This window comes from Sarcophilus harrisii, chromosome 3 (genome assembly GCF_902635505.1).
Source record: "Sarcophilus harrisii chromosome 3, mSarHar1.11, whole genome shotgun sequence".
NCBI lineage: Eukaryota > Metazoa > Chordata > Mammalia > Dasyuromorphia > Dasyuridae > Sarcophilus > Sarcophilus harrisii.
This window is the reverse complement of record NC_045428.1, coordinates 202,635,786-202,658,468: the sequence shown is the minus strand read 5'-3', so window position 1 is coordinate 202,658,468 and position 22,683 is coordinate 202,635,786. Positions and strand designations below refer to the sequence as shown.

The 22,683-nt window shown below is 33.9% G+C and overlaps 1 pseudogene; it reads left to right on the top strand.

Moving 5' to 3' along the window:
- Nucleotides 1-19,015: 19,015 nt before the first annotated feature.
- LOC111719985 lies at nucleotides 19,016-19,519 on the top strand (annotated as a pseudogene).
- Nucleotides 19,520-22,683: the final 3,164 nt, after the last annotated feature.

The window sequence follows — 22,683 nt, the reverse complement described above, 5'->3', positions numbered from 1 at the left end:
TGTTTAAATAATGAATACATTTCAATCTCATTTTTGGTATAGGATGTTAGGTATTGGTCAATGCCTAGTTTCTGCCACACTGTTTTCCAGTTTTCCCAGTAATTTCTGTCAAATAATGAGTTATTATCCCAGAAACTGAAATCTTAGGGTTCATCAAACACTAGATTACCATAGTCATTGACTGCTGTTTCTTGTGAACCTAACCTATTCCACTGATTCACTACTCATTTCTTAGCCAGTACCAAATAGTTTATATGATTGCTGCTTTATAGTATAGTTTCAGGTCTGGTACAGCTAAACCACCTTCCTTTGCTTTCTTGCTTTCTTTCTTTCTTGTGATGTTATTTATTATTTTAAGGAAAACTCCATTTATTCCTATGCTCTCAAGTATTTTAACAGGAACAGATGCAGCATTTTGTCAAATAATTTTTCTGCATCTAGTGAGATAACCATATGATTGATAAAGTTGATATTACTTCATTATCTATGGTACCCTTTAGCAAGATGTAGTTTGCTTCCTTATCTCTTTTAATTAGATCTATTTTTGCTTTTGTTTGATCTGAAATCAGAATTGATACCCCTGCTTTTTTTTTTTTTTTTCAGTTGAGGTATAATGGATTCTGCTCCAGCCTTTTACTTTTACTGTGTATGTATCCTTCTGCTACCTATACTCTCTAAGTATAACCCTGACAAAGATACAATTTTCAAGAGTTACATGTATCATTGGACTACCTGCCATCTAGGGGAGAGGGTGACGGGAAGGAGGGGAAAATTTGGAACAGAAGGTTTTGCAAGGGTCAATGTTGAAAAATTACCCATGCATATGTTTTATAAATAAAAAGCTTTAACAAAATAAAAATAAAATTACATGTATTATCTTCTCATGTTGGGATGTAAACATTTTAACCTCTAAAAAACTGGTGTTTTTCCTTTCTTTTTTAACTTCTTATGCTTCTCTTGAGTCTTGTATTTGAAGATTAAATTTTCTGTTCAGCTCTGATCTTTTCATCAAAAAAAGATTGAAAATCCTCTATTTCATTGAATATCCATCTTTTGCCCTGAATGATAATACTTAGTTTTGCTGGATAGTTGATCCTTAATTGTACTCCAAGCTCCTTTGTTTTCTGGAACATCATATTCCAAGTTCTTTGATCTTTTAAAGTGGAAGCTGCTAGGTCCTGGGTAATCCTGGTTGTGGCTCTTCAATATTTGAATCATTTTTTCCTGGCTACTTGCAGTATTTTCTCCTTGATCTGATAAATCTGAAATTAGCTACAATATTTATTTTATTTTATTTATTTTTCATTTTGAGGTCTCTTTTAGGAGGTAATTGATGGATTCTTTGAATGACTAATTGGTTCACTCGAGTGCTAGGATATCAAGTCAACTTTCCTTGATGTTTTCTTCAAAGATATTGTCCAGGCTTTTTTGTTTTGATTGTGGTTTTCAGGTAGTCCAATAATTCTTAAATTGTCTCTCCTGGATCTATTTTCCAGGTCAGTTATTTTTCCAGTGAGGTATTTTCTATTTTCTTCCATTTGTTTTCATTTTTTTGGTTTTGTTTGACCAATTCTTGATGTCTCATAATCACTTCCATTTGTTCAAGTCTCATGTTTAGTGAATTATTTTCTTCAATTAGCTTTTTTTTTTTTAACCTCCTTTTGCATTTGGCCAATTTATTTTCAAAGGAGTTGTTCAGGTGATTGGAATTTTTGGATTTTTTTTTATTGGATTTTTTTTTCCATTTCACTATTTCAAAAAAAAAAAGAATTTCAAAAGGCAGGAGGGAAGCATTCTAAGCATCAAAAATGGCATTATCTAATAATCTAATTTTGATGGAACATAGAGAACACACATAATATAATCCTAGAAAAGTAGTTTAGATCCATATGAAGTCCTTAAATACAAGACTAAATAATATGGTTTTTATTTAATAGATTATAGACATCCTTTGAAAGCATATCCATGTGTAAAGGAAGCACCTAATCTACTCTGTCAATAAAGTCCAGTTCCTAGTACCTTCATCATTACTGGGTATGGACTTTAACCCACTACCATGAATTCACTTAGAGGACCTCTTCACCTGGAAACTTGAAAAGACTTGTGGAGCCAGTACTTATTTTGCTCTGTGTCCTCAATTTATATATGAAGTCAACAATATTTCAGCCCTCCTTAAGCATTGAACTTCTAGATGTGGAACCTCTTTATACTGGAGCCCTGTCCAGGGCTAGGGTCTGAAACACTCAACTTAACCAGGAACCAATTATATGTTCCACAAACAGAGAATAACTCTAGATGGGTGCATCATTTCCCATCATTTGGAAAAGGCAAATAAACTGTCACTAAATATAAATTTAGCCAGACTCTTGGGAATTCAAGGCTTTTTCCCACCTAGAAACCTGACCCAATCACTCTATTGACTCCAATTTTGAGTCCTTGGTGTTCATGGAGGAAAAAGGCTTATAAGATTCCAGAGGGACTAATAATTTGGCCCCTCTTCTAGGGTTTACAAACTCTATGCTAGTATAACTTTAATATCTATGATTCACCTAGCTGCCTCCTCCCCTATTATTTTCGTTGTCCTACACTTTCCTTGTATCCTCTGAAAGCTTCACTCTATTGTTACCTTTGTTGTAGACTTTTTCATTTTATATTATTTTTATCTGCTGGTGTTCATGAAAACCTAGTACTCTTCAAAAGATGGCCCTGTCTTGAGTACAGAGGAATAGGGATTGTCTGTATTCTTAACAGCTACTTCCAGGCCCTCTCTCCACTGTTAGCATATGCTTCCTTTAAAGTTCACTCATTGTGGACCACAACATAGCATTCTCACTCTCCCTGTTGTCGTTTGCTTGCATTTTGTTTTCTTTCAGTTTTTTTTTTTCCTTCCTTCTTGATCTGATTTTTCTTGTGCAGCAAGATAACTATATAAATATGCATACATATATTGAATTTAACATATTTTAACATATTTAATGTATTGGACTACCTGCCATTGGGGGAGGAGATGGGAGGGAGGGAGAGGAAAATTTGGAACAGATTTTGCAAGGGTCACTGTTGAAAAGTTACCCATGCATATGTTTTTTAAATAAAAAAAACTTTAATAAAAAAATTAAAAATATAAAGTTCACTCAATCCATTTATGTTAGCCAATCCAAATGCTTGTTGCTTTCAGGTCACACTCTCTCATTTCTTAAGTCATTCAGTACCTCTCAGTTTCTTTTTCCATCCATGTTCCTTATCATCATGCTTGTTGCTGACTTGAATACTTTGTTCTTATAATTCATCAAAATTCTCATCTTATATAACTTTAAATCTCTATATTTCACTCATTCACAAGGATGGTCATACTTTAATTTTCACCATAATTATGCAGCCTCCATGATCATTAACTCTGAATCCTCCCTTTCATGTTTTTCACTCCTCTCACATCTATTTAGCATCTTCACCTTAATTCTCCAAGCTCCTGTTTTCCTAGACCATTACCCCTGTTCTAACCTCATTTCCTTCCTTTCACGGTTTTGGTCTTCCAATTCAACAACAAATGGACAAGAGCACTGAATTCCTTATAGTCAGTTATTGTTGTACAGTCATTTCAGCCATGTCCAACTCTTAGTGACCTCATTTAGGGTTTTCTTGGCAAAGACATGGGAGTAGTTTGTCATTTCCTTCTCAAAGACTTATTTCAGATCAATACTCATCCACTTGCTAGCTTTGTGATTCCGGGCAAATCACTTTATTTAGATCCTTTGCCTCGATTGCTCCCTAGCCTTAATCACTTAATAGGTGCAGCCTCAGTCAAACTGAGACCTGTTGTAGACCTTAGCTTAAAAAGGCCAAAGTCTCTCATTTCATCCAGGGGCCATCTCTAGTCATATTGATCTATATCTAGCCACTAGACCTACCCTATGCCATACATCTAATAAGTGTCTGAACTTATTTGAACTCAGGGAGATGAGTCTTTCTTATCTAGATCATGTATTCTATCCATTGCCTCACCTTGCTGCTTACAAAAAAAAAAAAAAAAAAAAAAAAAAAAAAAAAAAAACACTATATAAATGTGAACTGTTATTGCTATTATTAGAAGGGTGGGCTCCAAAGCTACTCTATACACATTCAGATGCTTTCTAAGGAAAAGGAAAGAAGAAGGAAGGTGAGGGAAGAGAAAGCCATTTAATGAAATAAACATTTTGAATTTAAGTAGAAAAATATATTCCTTATAAAACAAGAAAAGTCAAAACTACCCAGTTTACTGATTATTTTAAGAAAAAGCAACACAGCTTTGTTAAAATAAGAAAAAATAATACAAAGTGTAAAAAAGTGAGAACTTTTCAAATGGTTTACAAAATCAAGGAAATATCCACCCTAATATAGAAATGGGCTTTAAAAATAATAATATAAACAATGATAACAATAACAATCTGACAGGAAGGAATCTAAATTTGGATAGATCTTGATAAACTTGCAGATAGATTCTCATCCACAAGTTGTCTATAACAAGTATGCTAAGTCTGTGACTGGGATGAACAGGTTGCCTGAGATATGAGAATACACATTAAATTATGCTATTTTTAACCATTATTTTTGTGAATCACTTTATGAATCAAGGACCAAAGAAATGACAACATATAGATCTTTCCCTGATCGTAACCATCCTTTCCAATCTCTTCTATCCAAACTCATCCACATAGTCTCATGAAGACAGTCAGAATTAATTAGTTCCTAAATAAAAATAAAAATAAATTCCTAACAAAAAGTATGGGGTTTCTGACATGCAAAACTACTAATACCACACAATAATATAAGTTCTCATCAGTTATTTATGATTTAACTACCATTCATTTTTATAAAAATCAGAAGCAAGCAATATAAGCATGCAAAATAAGCAATTCAAAAAGCCTGTCACCAATTATCCTACACACAGTCACTTGTCACCTTTCCATATATGTTGTGACTTGGAATTTGGAAATAGTTTGGTGCTTCCAAAATCTTCCTTCTGTTAGGAATACCATCCAAACATCAACTTTTTATTTCTTCTGATTTTCAACATACATTGAGTTATCTTAAGACTTGCAAAGGCACAAAGAATCATTTTATAATTGTCAGGTTGGCACAGAAAAGAGAGACATAATTAAGCTCATTTCAAGAGAACATTTACCTAATATGAATAAGGTACAGCTAGATGCTATAGCTCTAAGATATGAAGGGGCAAAGTCTGATGTCCTGTATGGGACATCAGATGGGAATGTACCCAAGCATCTGACTCTAAATGAAATCAAGAACTATCTCATCAGGAAGATCTGGGCAATTAAAGTAGATTAAGAGATGTTGAGAAGTGATTTTAGAGATTAGAAAAACTAAATTATAAGTGACAGTAAAAATACAAATACCAACTGATTATGGGAAGATGGTGGAAAGTTCAGATCTCCCAAAAACACCCTGTATGGCATTAAAATGCACCTGTTTAAAAAGGAATAAATATAATTTGTCCACTCCTCTACCTAGCTAGGAATGTAGAGACAGAATCCTACAGAAAGTTTGAAGTAGAAAACCTGGGAAGGTGGAAAGAATTATATAAAGCAATTGAAGAAGCAACTGGGAAGGGGCTTCAAGCATGACTGGGCTTTTCTGTGACCACCTTGAACTGGTTTTCATCAATGGAAAGATCCCAGCCTAGATTTAGCTTCTGAAATTAAGGGTGGGAGAATGACTGCTGGCAGTCTTATGGAAGAGGGACATCCTCCTAGGCAGAGTAAGCATGAGAGATAACCCGACATTCATTGGTAAGAGAAAAATGAGAAGTCACTCTCAGTGTACAGTGACAAGTTAGACAGAAACCATCAAAGTGGCCTAGAGATTCACGGCAAAAATCATAGCAAGAAAGTGAGGTTAAGGACTCTGTAGATTTCTGACAAGAAGAAATTATCCTGAGCCCCATAGCAATAGAATGAAAGAAAGATTCTGTTCATAATTGAGAGTAGCAGTGGTCCCCACAGCAGTAGAAGAAAAAGACCTTAATGGGAGCATGTCTTGAAGCCCTAACCATAATGCTATGAGAATGGGGAATGGATCTCTAACAAATTGTAAAATGTCAAACATTACCAATGGCAAGACCTGCGCTGTAGAGAAACTTTCAGCATGTGAGGGAAGAGAACATAAAAAGTAAGCATGAATAATTTAGATAAGGATAAAGTGATTACCTTCAAGTATGGAAAGAACATACAAGTTGCTTCTGATCCCTGTCATCAACAGCATTAATAGAGGAAATCCAATTAGACAAGGAATGAGAGTGGTTATGTTTTAACGATTTTAAGAAAGGAAAGGAAAGAAAGAAGATCAGAAATACACTGGGAAAGAAGGGAAGGGAAAATAAGGTTAAGGTTAATTATCTCACTTAACTATCTCACAAGTGGAGATCTATATAAACAAGAAGGAAGAAGTGGGAAAGAAACTTGACCTTTGTACCTTCTTGCTGAACTGGTCAAAATACACACAGAGTTGAATATGGCAATACATATCATTCAGCAGTGAAATAGAAGGGAAAAGGGAGGAAAGAGAAAGCAGTAGTAGATTTAAGAATTAATCCTATGCAAAATAAATTTCAAAAATGTTATGAAAATATTTACAGCTCTTTTTGAAGTAGTAAAGAATGGGAACCTGATAGGGTATCAATAAATTAGGAAGTCAATAAACAAGTTATACTATATAAACATGATGCAATATTATTGTGCTAATCATCAGCTTAATGAACAATAAGGATTCCAGAGGACTAATGATAAAATATGCTATATATCTCTTGAAAGAAAGAAAGATGAAAACTCAAAGCTGAATGAGACAAATATTCTTTAGGAATAGCCAATGTGGAAATTTGATTTGATTGACTATACATGTAACAGATTTTTGTTTTCTTATGTTCTCAGTAAGCAGAGAGGAAGTGGGGTTTAAAGTGAGAGGGGAAGAAGAAGGATCTTGGCTGATCAAAACTATAAACTATATATACATACACGTGTATATATATATATTTGTATATATGTGTGTGTATATATACATGTGGGTGTGCAGATGGGGGTGTATACATACATACACATAAATATATTCATTTGGTAGTTCTTAGATTTTCCACACCTGTTTTGTTTTTTTTTACTAAATTGTCACAGATTTAGCTTACAACTTTTTCTTTCTCCCATTTCTCTACCCACAAAAAAAAATATCTAAACATATGTCCCATTTTGTCCTCTGAATCTACCAGGAAGAGAACATCATGAATCCTCATAAACTGTGATTCATCATTATATTGATCAGTTACTAAGTTTTATAAACATACATACACACACACACACACATCCACATCTACACACACACACACACAACCAGAAAAATTATACTTTCTTTAACTAAATACATTTGTAATGGATTTTGTTTTGCTTGCTTTTTCAATGAGGGAGTTGGGTAGGGAAATAAGAGGAAGAGATGGCTCATCTTTATTTGAAAATAATATTTAATTTTTTAAAAAAGCATATATGTAGAACTGAATGACCAAATGAATGGATCAAACAGAAAATAATGATGAGACAAAAATAAATATTAAAATAAAATCAAAAGCTTGAAAAAGAGAAGAAATATAAGCAATAATATTAAAAACACTTTTTTTTCTGGAAAACAGCTCAAGAAGAAATAATCTTAGACTTATCAGGCTAAATAAAAATTCTGACCAAAAATAAAATCCTTAGATAGCTTATTATAAGGAATGATAAATGAAAACTATAAAGGTTATAAAGATTTACTTATAAAATGTGAGAATCAACTAAAATTAAAATAATAAATTCAGGAAAGTTGCTGCAGGGTATAAAATAAATCCACATAATTTATAATAAGCATTCCTGTATATTACCAAGAGAATCTAATAGGAGGAGATAGAAAAAGAAATCCCATTCAAAATAAATACAAAAAGGAAAGTATACAATATTTGGAAGTCTATATATCAAAACATACCCAGGAAAAAATGAATCCAACTACAAAAATATTTTTGGTAGAAATAAAGAACAAAATAAATAATTGGAGAAGTATCAATTACTCATGATTAAGTTAAGCCAATGTAATAAAAAATGACTATGCTCTTCTCCCACTAAGGAACCTACATCCTTTAGATCAGAAATCTGCTTCCTTTTTTGTCTTTGTATCCCCAGAGCTTTGCAAAGTGCCAGGAAAATGTGAAGTACTTGATACTTTTTTGATTGATTCTAATATAGAAATATGCTAGATTTAAGTGAAGATTTTAATTAAGTCAATTTTAGGCCTAAAGGTAAAAATGACTGATAGTACTTTAAAATTTAGTTCATATGAATAAATTAGTTCTTTCCTGTCTTTGTTAATGGCAGATTGGCATAGTTTGGATAAAACATAGAAATCTCATTTATTTCAAGGCTACTCCAATTAAATCTTTTAGATGGGGTACTTACCTTCTGATCAGGATGAATGTGCAGTTAGAAGATGGCAGAATAAGACAGAGAACTGCTTGGATCTCCCAAATTCCTCTACAAATAATATAATGCCTCGAAGTAAATTTTAGTGTGGTAGATATAATTATAAGTCAGGGTAAAGCAGTTATCCAACCTAAGACAACTTGAAAAAATATTAGGAAAAATCTGACTTCCTGGGTAGTGATCTGACTTGACTGGAGGACAAATGCCTTCTGGTAGACACTACTGAGTTAACAGTTAGCAAGACTTGGGGAGCAACTAGGTGACTAAGGCACCCTTAGCTAGTGTAGCTTTCTCCCCACAAAGTTGGGTGACTGATCCAAGGAAGACTGAGGAAAGCTGAAGATTGCAGTTGTCTGAGGGACCACAGGGAAAAAGAGTATTTGTGTTGGCAGTAGTGCAAGAGATTCTGGTCATACCTCAAGAATGGAGAGAAATATCTAAGGTCACTCATAAACCAGGGTGTGAGCTAGAGGAGACACCTAGCCTTGGATTATAGAACTGAAAGAATCAAGAGGTAAAAGGCTCCAGATTGGACTCAGAAAACAACAGCATGAAAAATGATACCCAAGAGCAGAGCCCAACTCTAACATAAAATTAATAGCCAAGAAATAACGCCATTTTTTTATTTCACAAATTCTGTTTTTCAATGAATTGGTTTCCTTTTCATATCTATTTTGTAAGGAGTTATATGCTTTTTTCATTTCATAAAATTTATTTTGTAGGGAGTTATAGGCTTTTTCCAATTCTGCATATCCATTTTAATGAGTTTTCTTCATATAATTTGTTTTTCCTTTTCCATATATAGATTTGTTCAACCTTCTTGCAAAGATCTCATTTCATTTCCCCATTTTGTTCTAACTCTTTTAAGATCCTTTCGGAAATATTCCAAGAAAGCCTTGTGAAATGGGAAAAACTTAATAAACAACTAGAAAGAAACAGTTCAAATATTGTGGAGCTAGGATGACACAAGCTTTAGAACCTTCTACATTAAAAGACTGAAAGACATGTAATATAATATTCTGAAGATGAAAGGAGCTGGGTTTGCAACCAAGAATAATCTACCAAGCAAAACTGAGTGTAATTTTGCAAGTGAAAAGTGAATATTTAATGAAGTAAAGGATGTTCACATATTCTTGAGAAAAAGATAAGAATTGCACAGAAAATTAAACTTATAAGAGTCAGGAGAAGCATAAAAAGTAACATAAAAAACTAATTATATGGCAATTAATAAAGTCAAACTGTTTGTTTTTTATATGGGAAAATGATATTTGTATCTCTAAAGAATGTTATTACTAGGAGAGTTTGAAAGAGTATGCAGATGTTGGTGGAGTTGTGAATGAATCCAACCATTCTGGAGAGTAGTTTGGAACTATGCTCAAAAAGTTATCAAACTACTGGGCTTATATCCCAAAGAGATTATAAAGAAGGGAAAGGGACCTGTATGTGCACAAATGTTTGTGGCAGCCCTTTTTGTAGTGGCTAGAAACTGGAAACCGAATGGATGCCCATCAGTTGGAGAATGGCTGAATAAATTGTGGTATATGAATATTATGGAATATTATTGTTCTGTAAGAAATAACCAACAGGATGATTTCAGAAAGGCCTGGAGACACTTACACGAACTGATGCTGAGTGAGCAGGACCAGGAGATCATTATATATTTCAACAACAATATTATATGATGACGAGTTCTGATGGACCTGGCCATCCTCAGCAATGAGATCAACCAAATCATTTCCAATGGAGCAGTAATGAACTGAACCAGCTACGCCCAGAGAAAGAACTCTGGCTGATGACTAAAAACCATTACATTGAATTTCCAATCCCTATATTTATGCCCACCTGCATTTTTTATTTCCTTCACAAGCTAATTGTATAATATTTCAGAGTCTGATTGTTTTTGTACAGCAAAATAACGGTTTGGTCATGTATACTTATTGTGTATCTAATTTATATTTTAATATATTTAACATCTACTGGTCATCCTGCCATCTGGGGGAGGGGGTGGGGGGGTAAGAGGTGAAAAATTGGAACAAGAGGTTTGGCAATTGTTAATGCTGTAAAGTTACCCATGCATATAATCTGTAAATAAAAGGCTATTAAATTTTAAAAAAAAAGAGTATGCAGACATAGAAGGCTTGAAATTGAGTTGATTATGATGGGATGACCTAACAGAAAGGAAATGAAGAAGTAAATTGTAGCAAGTTATCTCACAAAAAATGCATAAATGGAAGAACTGTTTCCTTGGAGGTAAAGATAAGGAGGAGAATTGGTAGCTTGTTTGTACACAATTGTTTCTATACTATCTCCTCCATTAGAATGTGAATTTCTTAAGAGCAGGAACTGTCTTTTGTCCTTTTTTTGTATTATCATTCTTAGAACAATATCTAGCACATAGTAGGTGCTTCATAAATGTTTATGGATTGACTGATTAGCCCCAAAAATGCCACAATCTTTCCTCATCTATAAAATGAAAGGATTAAACCAGATGGCTTTTAAATTCCTTTCTATTCCTAAACTATATTACACTACCAAAAACCTACATCTTACAAGTTTAAAACCAATATCTGGAATAGCTGTATAATTCATCTTTTCTGTCCTAAAGATAAGTTAGAATCTCTCAACTTGATTGTACCAACCTATTCACAATAACCTTTAAAAAGTACCCAAGGAAGGTTTTTTGACTCCTTACTTCTTCTTATCTTCTCATTTAATATTTCTGTCTGAACAAAGAAGCCATTTGGCAATAAGTGCATAAAATGAGATTTGTTTATATATACAACACACACACACACCTAAACACATACATACATATATATAACTAATGAAGGATCACAAAAAAAAATGAACAATAATTAGACCATATTAAATAACGGGACCATATATATAGTACTTTTTAGTACTTATCAATATGACATTGCTAGTTAATTAAATGAGAGTTCTGCTCTTACAAAGAGACAGAATCTAGCAGTAGAACTTTACTTGTTATTCTAACACAAAGATATATTGTCTACATACATACATACATATATTTCACATATATACAAATCTATACTATAGATGTGTGTTTGTATGTATTATGTACATATATTTTGTTAATGACATGCCTCAGAAAATGCTAGTGGCAATTGAGGAAAAGCAAAGGAATAAATAAATTACTTTTCAAAATTATGGAAAGCTGAGGAAAAGCAAACAAAAGGAGATTGTAATGAGTTGATATAGACATTTTTGATGCCAAATAAGCAAAACTCCATGAATACCAAAAGATCATACAAGCTTTTAAAAGAATTTTTGCAAGCCATAATCAATTGGAAGTTTTCAAAAATACATTTTCAAAGAGCAAGCTAAGTGCACAATAATAAAAACTGGTGGCTCCACATGAAAGCAGAGCATAAAAAGAAATGGAGACCACTGTAACTTTATGAAAATTAAAACCTTATTGCCATCTTCCATTCTATTTGTTGGCTGGAAAATATCTCTATATAATTTAGTTCTATTTTTTTTCCTTTCTGAAACTGCTAAAGAGTGCTTTTTTTTTCTGCATGGTATTCAAAAAGCAAAAAAATCCCAAACTATGTAGTTGCATACCAATGAATGGGTGGAGAAAATCACCACATAATGGGGATTAAGTTTCAGATATTTGCAGAAGGAACTGCTTTTTGGAACATGTAGGAATTCTAGTTCCCACTAAGTAAAACTAGTTTTTATACTTCAATTGATATCTATTGTTATCCATCAACAAGTAACTTTAATAGAATGTAGTGTACAGATACTGTCACATTAAAGCCCAATATAAAAATATTAACTGACACTTCCACTGAAGCTACTGAAATATTTTCCAGTCCTTGTGTTCTTAAGACTGGTGTATCTTCTTGATGGATCAGTGGAATGATTAAAAGGAATGTTAAAGTAGGTAAGAAATATCTACCCAATTTAGAAGTACAGCTTATGAGTGATTGCTAAATTATCAGTCTGATCATATGTAAAATATATATATATGTATATATATATATATATATATCAGAAGTCAGAAAACATTGCAAATCAATGTTTGATTTATTATTTTATAGATTTAGATTCTCAGACTAAAAAAATAATGGAGAATATGCTTATAACAATAAAAAAGATTAAACTTTAAAATGTATCATGTGCTTTTTTTCCTGGAAAGCTTGTCATTAAATATTTGCCAGCACACTATTAGTAACATCCTTTTGCCTTTGAGAGAGAAATTAGTCTCTCTCAAAACATAGTCATTTGATGTTAATAGTTAACCTCCAGAAATGTAGGCTAGAAGCACAGTTCAAAGGGAAAAAAATATCACCAAATTTCAATTTGGAACGAGTTCTCTAACAGCATCATCTCCCCAGAGAGCATTCCACTGGAAAATATACTCAGAATCTAAAGTTCAACATTACCCAGGATATATTTTGAATTGACAACAATCAATGTTTATTGAGAGAAAATTCATGTGATTAGTGTTGAGAATATATTATTTCATAAAACATATCCATGAAAATATAAACATTAGCTTATTTCACTAACTCTTTTCAGCTACAGACTCCTATAGTTAACTAGAGTATTAATTTTAAAAATCCATTATTCATTTTAGAATTCCAAACATTATTATGTTTGAATTGATATTCAAACATAATAAGTGCATGCATTATAAGAAATGTAATTCTTTATCAAGTACTTTCTTTTATGTAATAGGCATGAAGGCATAAGTTGAGATGGCTAAGGATGAGGTTTTTCTATTATATAAAATCCTTATCATTTAGCTTCTTGAAAGTGAAGTGGGTATAAAGAATCAACAACACATACAATTGTAAAGAAATCCAAAGGGGATCCACAAAATCCTCAAAATAAAGAACTCTTTTCCTCAGTCTAGAGCTGGCTCACATATTTTATTTGAGGCTTATTCTGATGATTTCTAGGAGATTTTGATTTATTTAGGTTTATAGATCTCTCTGCTTATATTTTCTCCTCTAAATTAATCTTATGTTGGCTTAAAGTGGCACCAAAAGTATTTGATTCCTTAAGTGGAAATTACTATCTCAGAAGCCTCCCTCTTCACATCTATATAGGTTGTTGAAGCTACATCTATCTTCAGCTTTTCCTCACCAAGCCCATACTAAAAACACAATGTTTAGCAGTTACTATTTTCTTTACATAACAGTGGAGATAAATAATAGCAAAAAAAGATCAAGGATAATAAATAGTCAGTTTTGGATGCTGTTACTTGTAACAGTAACTGGGTTCTCCTGCTTTATACTCTGGAGAAGTGAAGCAATTAACCAATGATTACTTAAAAACAAATGTTAAAATTGTTTTTACATGTAATTGGTGTAAAATAAAATTCTGAATAAATTTTTAAAAAAATAAATTGCTGTTTCCTTCTCTTTAAGTCATAGAAGAACTGGGGAACAGAGCCAGATGTGGGGTTGGGAGAAGGTGCAATTGAAGTAATCCCACCAAATGTGTTCTTATTAATAAATAAAGTACTCACATCAGCAGCAAAATAGGCAACACTTTTTAAAGTCTCTGAAGAGAAGTACGGAACACAAATTCAGAGATCTAGCTTCCACTTGATTCTGGGAAGTCCACATGATGGTAATATGGAATTTTCTCCAGACCTCAATTCACTTTCTACTCTTCTATCATCATTCTCCTAGACTTTTCTTAAAATATGTCCTAAAAGCCTTCATAAGGATCCCTTTCCAGGAATCCAAATTATAAAATATCTACTCCTAGTGGATTATGAAGTAGTTATCTCTGTCACAACACATAATGACTTTTTGCCCCATTGCCAATCAGCCTCAGTATGTTTGGAATCTGTAACTATTTAGCAAAAATGCAGATATCAACCTTTTACAAGTAATAAGGATAATTTTCCTGGAGCCTCACGTAATTATACTATAGTATCATTGAAAATATTCACAATATATGCAAAAGACATAGAACTATATAAAGCATCATGTGACAAGATATTTCAGTGACCAAATGTTCTAGTCATATACATATAACACATATGTGTTTCAATAGTATATTTAATTATAGTATGCAAACAAATAACCACACACAGAAAAGCAAAGCTTACTAGCCATAGCAATATCAGTATCAGCAGGACTTTATAGAGTAAACATAACTATAGTTATTAATATATGCACAGAAAAGAATAAATTATAATATTTCTATGATAATATCATGAGTTATATGAGCAAATATAAATAACAGCAAAATAATAACATAAGAATAACTCAAAATTATAGTAACTAACACGTACAACAATGAACACCTCTAATTACATGCAATGCATACTCTACATAGGACATATTTAATTGTCACCTTAATAAAATGTGTAACTACTTCAGATTCACTTACAACATCATAAATTAGCCTAACAATTGATTAAATGGGACTAGTTCTTTTGTAGCTTGTTGACTTCTCTCTTCCTATACTTAAGGTGATAAATGATAGGAGCAGACATAGATATAGGTTTGATTCTCTATACTAAAACTCATAGAAGAGCTATTAGTATTTTTGTGCTTTAGAGATGCAATTTTCCATAGTTAATATCTAGGCAAGAAATCCTAGAATATGTCTGTACTCAATCTTCTTGCCCTTTTTGAAATAGATTCCCTCTGTGTTTGAGAGAAGATTGTGTGTTGGATGACAGTAATCAATGTCACCTTCCCTGGAAACAAGTTTTTGAGATCATAAATATTTCAAACAGTCTTTGTATTAGTGGGCAATCTCTTTTCTTCAGTGCCAATATAAGTGCCCATTTCTTATCTCAATCTACTCAACTGGAATTTCTATTAATTCTCCTAAGGATAATAAGAAGCACAGTGGATAGAGCACTGCATCTGGAGAAATGAAGATCTGAGTTGAAATTTGACCTCAAATATTTACTGTATAACTCCAGACAAGTCATTAGCCTCTATTGGCTTCCTTGTTGTTGTTCAGTCATTTCAGATTTCTTGTGAGCCCATTTAGATTTTGGGGCTTTTGTTATTCTTGTTATTTAGCAAAGATACTAGAGTAGATTTCCATTTCTTTTTCCAATTCATTTTACAAATGTAGAAACTAAAGCAAACTAGTTTAAGTGGCTTACCTAAGCTCAGACAACTAGTAAGTATCTGTGGCCAGAATTGAACTTAAGTATTTCCTAATTTTAGGCCTAACACTCTACTGCACTATCTAGCTATTCTTCTCCCTGCTTCCTGTTCCCTCAATTGTAAAAGGGGGTTATTAATAATATCTACTTGGGAATATAAACAATGTAATTTTGTACTGTTGTATGAAATTTAATATACTATTTTTAAAAAATCAATTATGTAAGAGAAATTCTTGACTTCTTTTATATAATTCTCTTTTTTCCCTATTTAGAATAGTTGTATATAGTTATGATTACTTTAAATTTAATTTAAATACAAAATTTTAAATTTTGATTTCATTAAATTTAATTCAATTTTAAAAGATTTTTTTTTTAAAAAAAGAAAAATTAATTGGGAAAAAAAGGAAAAGCATTTTTACTGTAGTCTATTAATGTCATGGCTACTTATAAAAGCAAGTATGGTAAAACTACTGGTATAAGCAATTTATACTTTGAAATGTCAGTGTAACCCAAATACCTCCCCAATAGATACTTCCATTCAATACGAGGGCATATAATCTTAGGGCAGTACAGCATTCCAAAAATAGCATACTCATAGCATAAAACAATCTAGACAAAGGAATGCAGAATCTATATCAACTTGGGGTGAGGACTGACAGGGATCGGTTAAGATTTCACAGAAGAAGGCAGCAATTGAGACTAGCCCTGAAGTCCATGAACTCTGTCAACTCCTGATTCTCCTCAAATCCTCCTAGCTTTGGCAGAAGCAAAGACATATGAATGGAATGGATGTTGATTGGATACTACTCAATGAAAGGAGAACTCCTGGGATAGTGTTTGGAAAAATAAACACAGGCTTTAGTTGTCCTAATCAGAATACGCAGGATATTTATCTGACCACCTTACTTTGCAAAAAAAAAAAAAAAAAAAAAAAAAAAAAATGTGGTATTGCCACTTTTGATGAATCTCAGAAGAGCTTTTGGACTTGATTTAATATATTCAAAAGAAATTTGAGCTGGAGGCAACACATTTTTATATAGACATTCTAGGGTTCATTTTCAAGATATCTCAAAGGAAAGACAACTGTAAAGGGAAATGATCACAAGACTATCTTAACCAAAAGAAAACCAAAAAGATAATGACCCATATACCTACTTTTTCATGCCCATCTGGGAGTATAAGGAATGGTCAAGAAGAAATAATCAAAAATGCAATTGAGGATCACTTTGACAAATCTTTTGGCTCTTTATGTACAAGGTTCTTGAAATGAGAACAAAATAGAGAAAACCTGCATTTATTTTTATATAAAAATTTATGTTGATTCTATATTTTAAAATTTGTATTTTTTAAGTATTATTTTTTTTTGCATTCTAGATTGTCTCCTTCCCTCCAGCTCCCATCCCCCATCCATTGAGAAGGCAAGCAATACGCTACCCATTATACATATGAAATCATGCAAAACATAACCTGGATTTCTCTAAGATATTATTAATCCAATATAACATATAACACCATTATATATACGTTTTCCAAGTAAAAGTTGTAAGAAACAAATTTGCTAGGGGGATATAGCCTAAGTATAACAGATTTTATATTCAATAAGCTATTTCTTTATGCCCTGTTAAACTGGATCCCAAATCATCCCTCACCCCTACCCAAACAGCAGTTCTGGATGCTCTGTCTCTTGTTGCTGCTTTTTCTCATTATAATGTCATTAATATTCATGAACATAGTCCTTCACATGCTCAGCTCAGGCTCTTTATTGTCCTTATTAGACAAGAGGACTATAATGGTCCTGTTATGTTTATATTTCAATGACTCAGTTCATCTTTTAGGTAAATACCTTGAACAGTATACTTTCCATTGATTATGAATCCCTTTATTCTTCTCCGTTATTTTACCAAGGATAATGTGAAGTAAATATCATTTCTCAACTCCAGGAATAAAGAATTCCTATTCTTTCCTTCTTTCTCTTCTCTCCTTGTATATTTAGGATGACATACTTGCTATAATATATTCTTAAAGACAAGTCAGAAAAATATCATTGGGAGACTTTCTCTTTTACATCATAGAAGCATGTACTAACATCTGCTCAAGCATCCTTCACCCCAACTCTTAACCAATTTCATCTCTTGGCAATCACAAAATAATGTAGTAGAAAAAAGTTCTCCATGGATACCTACAGAAGAGAGGAACACAAAGAAGGAAAAAAACAACAACAAAAGCTTCCTTAGACAATGGATCCCCAAAGTCACACTTTTCTGTCATGAACAGGTTTCACCCAGATCACTATATTTTTCTCCTTCTAACAAATTATGCAATGTGAAGGCTCAGGCTTCACCAGCATCAACTAAGAATGTTTCTTCTCTGAACTTTTACATGTTTGTTGTAGACAAAGATAGGGGTAGTCCTCAGGGCTATTGCCTGACACTATGAGAAGAATATATGATTTGAAGTGAAAGAAACTGGATAAAATCCTGGCTCTGTCAACTGATGCCTGTGTGACCTTGGTTAAAAAGAGCTTAAATAACCTCTCTTGCCCTCAGTTTACTCATCTGTAAAATGAAGGAATTAAAAGGCACAGTGCATAGAGTGTCAGGGTTGGAATCAGGAAGACCAAAGTACAAATCCTACCTGAGACACTTATTAGCTAGTCAATTCACTTAAGCCTATTTGCCTCCTTTTCTCATCTGTAAAATGAGCTGGAGAAGGAAATGGCAAACCACTCCAGTAACTTTGCCAAGAAAACTGCAAATAGAGACACAAAGAGTCAGACATGATTGAATAATAACAACAAATTTGATGACCTCTTAGATTACAGATATAGATTTATTAGCATAAGATTTCTGGGTCACCTGCAACAAGATAGAGTGTCAAACATTTTCTCCAATTTCTCAAACCTCTCCAAAATAGTAATTTTGAGCAAAAAATAAATCAGTTTCAGCTATCACCATGATCTAGATCCCAAGAATCCTAATAATGATTTAACTCAATGATTTGATTTGACTCAAGTATAGAGAAGGCTAATTCCTCATCTCTAACATGATCATTTAGCATAGGCTCCCCCACTAACTACAATTGTGACAGAATTTTACCATCAGAACAACAATATTTCAATCACTGGGCTGCAACAGGCCTCAGTCATAGACTAAAGAACAGAGGAGGCCCCCTCACTATCACCATCACAGTGGCCCCTGACATCTATCCCTGAATGCTTTCCTTCCCTGAGTCCTGTTCCTGGCCCATCGGTTCCCATCCTGTGGACCAAGGCTGAAGCTGACCCATTTCACTCATCCACCACTCCAATCTCTGCCTCAGGGAGTGCTGCTATAGCTAACAGGGTAACTAGTGGCGGCGGCAACAGCAGCAACAAGGAAGATCTGGCTGCCCCCTTCCTAGCCCAGTGGATATAGATAGCAATGAGGGCTTCAGCATCCTTGACAGCAGCAGTGTGCCCTCCTCTCTGCAAGGGGAGCCCCGCGGGGGCCCCCAGTGCTGTTAATGGAGTGATGAATTGACAATACTATCAGGAGAGTAATGGTCCTATTGATAATTATGCAGCCATTTCATAAGTGGATCTATTACAATCAGAACCAAAAAGTATTCATAAGTGGACAAAACAAATGAAACATCTAGGAGTTCTCGATGCTAATTCTCAGAAGCAGGAAGCACAACATAAAGAAAAAGCAATAGAAGAGTTGGAAAAAAAGGTATATGGGGCAAAATGAACAGCTACAGAAAACAAAAGCAATAGGGCAATAAAAGTAGCTTTTGTAAATGATGTTGATGAGACTTCTACTGGCACTGGGTGGGAACATGTAGCTCCGCTGTGTGACTTTAACTCCAAGCAGACCAAGGGTATGTCCTGATCATGTACTCGGTGCTCATCTCACTCAAGCGGACCCTTCTGGCTTACTGAAAAGAAGTCCAATGAAAACACTATGATTGCAATATCTTAATCTTACTCAGTGAAGCTGTTCATAGTCATTGGATTAATTAAGTTGAGTTCTTAACCACCAAACACTTTGTCTTTAGAGTTGATCACTGTGTGTAACTGCTTGTTTTCTTCAAATGTTTTCTCCCTGACATTCCTAGTGAGGAGAGACAACCTCTGGGACAATAGCCACTTGTGCTTTCATGTATTGTCATTTTCAACTGTACTGATTCTCTTTAAAATAGAAAAGGAAGGAAGGAAGGAAGGAAGGAAGGAAACGAAACAGGCTGGGCACTAGTATGTGGGGACTCCACCAGGCCTGGAGCAAAAGGAACTTTCATCTAGTTGACATTCAGTTCTTTCCTTTCAGAAATCATTTAAAGCCAACTGTGGCCAGTGAAAAATTGATTCTTCAACATGTGAGGAGGCTGAAACATATGGATCACATATGCAACAAAGGTAAAAGATGAAACATTTTCTCCAGCCTCTCCAAAATAGTAATTATGAGCAAGAAATAAATCAGTTTCAAGTATCACCATGATCTAGACTTCAAGAATCCCAATAATGATTTAACTGAATGATTTGATTTGACTCAAGAATAGAGAAGGCTAATCCTTAATCTCTAACATGATGAATAATGGACCTGAAGTCCTGAAAAAACTATTTATCAAAGGGGAATTGATCAGAAAGTGAGAGGTAGGAGATCATATGGGGAAAAGATGGAAATAACTGGACTTCTGGAGGAGAAAAACTCAATAATCTTAAGCACAAGCACATAAAGCAACAAGGAATATGTCAATAATAGATGGGAATATGACCTCCAAATTATCAAAAATAGTCTAAATCTTTAAATAAATATTGTATGAATAAAGAAAATGAATCAATACCTGGCAAGAGGACCCCATAGATTTCCAAGAAACTTGGAACCACAGCAGGAGGAACTCAAATAATTCAAGACAGAAATAAGAATCATGAAAGACTTTGTGACTTGAAAAACAGAAACAATCAGCAGAATAGGAAAATGTAAATCCCTTGTGGGAACTCTCCCCACAGAAGCAAAAGAGAGAACAATTAGTTGGGAATGTGAAAGACACAGAAGTGAAGGATAGCCGTCAAGAAAGAAGAGAAACAAAAAAAAAAATCGCATTTAAAAAATATGATTTTTATACAAGCAAAACATTGACTTTAGATACAGGATGTACAGAGACAAATTAAGAATTATAGGTCTTTCAAAAAAAGTCAATAAAAAATTCCTCCTTACTTTAAGTCCCCATTAACCAGAGAATAAACTTTGGAAGGCTAGAGATTTGAACTTTGTCACTGGCTTCTTAGCAGTGTCTCTGGAAGAAAAGAGATTGGTGTTGTGTCTGCATCAGGAACCAGAGACAAATGAAGTACTAAGAAAAGGCAGTTTCAAGATTCTTCAAAAAGCCTAACAGTAAAGGACATAAGGGGAATCTCATGGGTACTTACCCCACAGGGTAAGACAGGAGAAAAAGACTTCCAGACACCAGGAGATGTGAATTACTCCTTTGTCATGTGGGTCCCCTAAGATGATACTTGTGTGAGAGTGTGCTCCAGATTTTGAGGGGAATATTTTGTACTAATTTCCCCTTTTTACCACCTTACTAAAAGCTAATTGTCAGGCTGATTATTTGATATCAACTGATAATCATGGGAAGAAGCATGCCATTGGAAGTTTATAAGTGATAGCATAAAAACATATCCCCTCACCATTCAAATCCTTCAGGGCCCCCTACACCTTTGAGGGAAGAATTAACAATTGTGCCTGGGGAACCATCTTGCCAGTTTAAATTGGCACTGGGTAAAATAACTAGAGAACCTGTGTACTCTGCTTTGGGGAAAATTATGGAATATTAAAATCAATAGAATTCTCTTTCATGTACTCCAGAAGTGCCAGCCTGTCCAAGAGCCCAAATAATTTCCAATGGAAAGTCTAATATTTTTTCTGTATACTCTAATCATCACTATCCTCTCCAAATCCCCAGTCCAAAGAATGAAATATATACAAATCAGAAATTATTATTATTGATGATACTCTCTCTTAAGTCATCATTGTAGATTATTTAAACAAAAATATGAATAAACTCTAAAGAACAGATAAGCTTGGGATTTGATAAACTTTTTTCCTAGGGTGAAAGAATAAGAAAGAGGGGACAAACAGGCAAATTCCCATCTACTGCCAGTTGTCCTGTAGAGACAATGCTACAACTATACTCAGGCATATTTCATGTCTCAACCTCAAACTGTTTCTCCATTCATTAGGCAATAGAACCAGCGAGCTCCAGTGGTTGCTCAAATACCAACCAGAGTGCTTTTGAGTTTCTCTGAAAAAACGTACTATCTGAGAGTCTCAACTTAAAGTCTCTCTGCACCTGCCACATCCTGCCTTTCTCAGGAGTTGTACTACCTCTTCACTTTCATATTGGAGAAGAAAAAATTTGTCTATTCAATCCAATCCAGTCTCCATCTCTCAGGTGTTAGAGGAATTTACCTATGACTACAGAAACTTATATTCTAATGCCTTGCCACAAGTCTGAGTTCCTAGCTGCTATCTTGCCATCCACTCAACTATCTTAGCTTTCTCAAGGAGCAGCATCATGAAACAAGAGGATATATTATAAGAATCATTAAGACAAATCTGTATCTCATTTTAAAGAGGATGAGCTAGTTCCAACAGCTTATTTCAGAAAATAGAGGAGAATTCAGAAACTGTTTTTTAGGGTGTTGAGTAATAGTATGCCTAAATTACATCGGTGTGTATATTCATACACCCACAGAGCCTTGCAAATAAAATGCAAGGCTCAATAACCATGCAGAAGAAGTCACCTATTCCTTTTGCACCAACAATCTGCTGGATAATGAGCTACTTAGTCCTGACACTCTGTATCCCTAACAAGGGGCAAAGGAAAGACTTGGAGTTGCAGGAACTACAACTTGGTTCTATCATTTGCAACCTATATGTCTTAAACAGTCTGTTCCTAGTTTCCTCATCTGTAAAATGATGGGGTAAAGTAGATGATTTCTGAGGCATATTCAGATGTATTCCTATAATTGGAACTTGCTAATTCATCATTCTGGCTTATCAGAATTATTCCTGGTCAACCTTCTTTTTTTCTTGATAGTAT